Consider the following 3,557-nt stretch of genomic DNA (forward strand, 5'->3'; position numbering starts at 1 on the left):
GCCCCCCCCCCCCCCCCACTGCCTCCACGGCCTGCCACAGATCGCCCAGGCAGCCCAGCAGCACCATGGTGGCCACACCCTCTGCCTGCACCCTGCATCATCTGTGTGCGATGGAGTGCGAGGGCGGAGTCTTGTCCCCGCTTCCTGGCGGCCATGTCCTTGGCTGCGCTGCTCTGCGTGAGCCGCGCCCAGGGGCGACTCTCCTCCAGGGAGGCTGCTGGTGAGGAGGGGGCTGCGTGGGGAGGCGGGGCTGGGGCGACGGCGTGTGTGCCCACAGAGAGGGCTCTGAGTGCCGCCTCTGGCACGCATGCCATAGGTTCGCCACCACTGGCATAAGTCTTCCAGCTGATTCCTGGCAGAGTCTAAAGACTGGGGTGGCAAGGGAAGTGTTGGGCATTAGAGAATATTTGTAATGTTGAATATATTTGGATGTTCTTGTTAATTTATTGGTATTTAATATGTTAATAATGATTTAATGTTACAGTCAACCAACGGATTTAAGTAACTGCTGTTTAATTTAGATACAGGTAGTCCTTATCACCGTAACTGAGCCAGCAATTTTGGTTGTAAGTCATGATGGTCATGTGACCACTCCTGAATTTACAACCTTTTATGCAAGTCTTTAAGTGAACCTATTATTTGCTTTGGGACATTTTTTGCCAGAAACAGGAAATAAACACCAGTTTCTGGAAAAACTATAAATGATAGTCACATGACCACAGGATGCTGCAAACAGCCATAAATACAGGCCTGTTGCCGAATGACCAAAATGCAGTCACGTGACCATGGGGAGGCATACAACAGAGATTCAAATCAAGGACATAAGTTCCTTTTAGGGAGTCCATCGTAACTATGGATGGTTGCTAAGCAACCAGTCATAGGTCAAGGACTACCTGTATTGCTAAGTTCATATTCAATCAAAATGCATGTAGACTTTCTACAGTATATCCACTGTATGTTGTCACAAGGAGCCCAATATTATCAAAAAGCAAACTGCTGGATAAATGGGCACATTTGAGCAGTCTCAGAGTACTATGACTCCATTAAGTCCCCAAAACAGAGCAAAGGAACTTCTGGTATTGGTTTTTGTTGCAACAAGCCTAGATATAAGTCAGTGCAAAGACAAAAGAAGTAAAAAAAAAGACTTTTGTAAGAAGTTGAATTTAAAAAAGAGAAATTCAACAGTGCTAAGTCTTTATTTTTCATAACCTACATTTTTAGAAGTACATTTTATGACACAAAAATAAACTTAAATTATCAAATAATGTACATGTAGGCTTGATTCCAGTCTTAAATGGAAGTACTAAAAAACTCCATCAGGAAAAAAATGGTCTCCCTATGACATCTTTGTTTTAATGACTTAATAATAATAATAAATAAATAATAATAAAGTTGGAAGGGACCTTGGAGGTCATCTAGTCCAACCCCCTGCTCAGGTAGGAAACCCTATACCATTTCGGACAAATGGCTGTCCAGTCTCTTGGCAGCCATCAGCTTGTAGTAACTTTGTCTACTGCTAACAGTCTGATTTAGGCCTATAACCCCTAATAACTGCAGCAGTTGAAAGGGATACAGAGATGAGTGGGAACCTTGGTTGGTCAGTGGCTGTGACAATGCACTGCATCCCAGGAATGACATATTTTTGAAAATGGGTTCAAATTCCAGAGGAGAGGCAGAAAAAAATAGAAACAAAAAGAGTGAGCTTTACAGTTTATTGGTTTCTCTGACTAGATGCAAAATTGGAGCAGGCATAGTAGTGGTAGATAGGAAACCCTAATGGAAAAATACTGTATATGTTAAATATGCTGAAACAAAATTAATATCTGAAAGCATCCTTTGAATAAACAGACTCAGAAGACCCTATATAATTCTATGAGCAGCACCAAATTAGTCCTACCCTTCCTGTCCACTATTTCCAATGGGTTCGCCCTCTTTTAACCTGCAACTCAATAATTTAGGAAACTGAACAGCTAAACAAAAATAGCCTGTGTTGTTAAATAGTCCTGAACTGTTTGAATGTGAAAATGTTAAAAATTACAGGTTATTTGGCATGACACTTTTTTTATAATTAAAGCTATCACAGTAAAGTTTCAAACTTTTGTCACAGACTCTTATTTGAGTGAGAATTAGTGTATTAGCCTAGTATAAAGAGCAGCAGCAAATGCATTAAAACAATACAGCCTACCTACTGACCTGCAAGTTATTTTATCAGCTAGCACCAATGTTGGAATATTCATGAGCAGGAAGAGTCATGTGGTAACTCAGTCAGCCAATGTGAAGAAAGTGCTACTGAGTCTGTGCAAAGGTTTGGAGTTAGGAGCTGGATTTTGTTTCAGTTTTCAGGTTTCAGGTCTGTCTCTGCTGTAAGAAGTCTTCATTTATGCTATGTTGCTATGAAGAAGAATATATGGTATTGTAAATATTTTTATATGAATATAAAGAGTTTATTTGAATCAGCTAAATGCAGTCAACTGTGAGAGCTTCTGATTTATTTTCAACAACAGAGAAATTAAAATTCTCTAACAGGTTATGGGCCCAGAGCTTACTAAGGACTGCATTGTAATTTAAAGCTGGAAGAAATTGCCTGTGTTTAGAAAGTATAAGAACAAGGCAGAGTTAGCAGAATGGCTGCAATGGAATTTAAGGAAAGCTCTGTGCCTCGTTTAGGGCAAAAGAATTACATTATCTGGGCAGCAAAGATGGAATGTTTGCTGAAAGCAAAAGAGCTGTGGTATATTGTACAAAATCCTCCACAAGTATTTGCAGCTGCTGATCAGAAACGCCATGATCAAGCAATGGCGTATCTCATCTTGAATTTAGATGATGAACAATTTCTAAATGTTGCAAATCTAAAGACTGCAAAGGAAATTTGGCTGAAATTAAGAGCTGTGCACGTGAATGTTTCTGCATGCAATATAGTGCAATTGTCAAGAAAACTTTACAGAGCCTGTTTGCAACCAGGTGAATCTGTGGAACAGCATTTAAATAAAATGCAAAGTTTATTTTTGGACTTAGAACAACGTGGGATTAAATTCCCTGAGTCCCAGAAGGTTTTATTGGTGTTGAACAGTTTAGATAAAACGTGGGACACAGTTTCTGCTATATTTGAGTGCAAAGAAGAGAAAGACTTAAATTTTCAGGCTTTAAAGGCATGTTTGCTTAATGAAGAAGAAAAGCACAATTTCAGGAGTAGCCACGAGGAGAAATTCCTGAGGAGGGGGTCCAGACTGCAAGTCTCCGGAGGAGAAAAAACAAGCAGCAAATGGAACCAAATTGCAACAAAAGAGAGATTTTGCAGACAGAGAGCTTTGCAAGGAAAGAATTGCTACATTTGTGGAGCGACTACACATCTGAAAAGGAACTGTTTGCAGAGGAATAATTTGCAAGGAAGGACATTTGTGCATGCAAAGAAGACTAATTTGCAAAAGGAACATTTTGGTGTTGCAAAAGTTTGCAATAGCAACAACAGAGACAAGTGGCTAATAGATAGTGGGGCAAGTCAAACAATTGTTAATGACTCTGAATTATTTTGCAGGTTTGTTCCAGTAGCACAAGAA

The sequence above is a fragment of the Protobothrops mucrosquamatus genome, unplaced genomic scaffold (assembly GCF_001527695.2).
Source record: "Protobothrops mucrosquamatus isolate PMUCROS unplaced genomic scaffold, P.Mucros_1.0 scaffold1518, whole genome shotgun sequence".
NCBI classification, from domain to species: Eukaryota; Metazoa; Chordata; class Lepidosauria; order Squamata; family Viperidae; genus Protobothrops; species Protobothrops mucrosquamatus.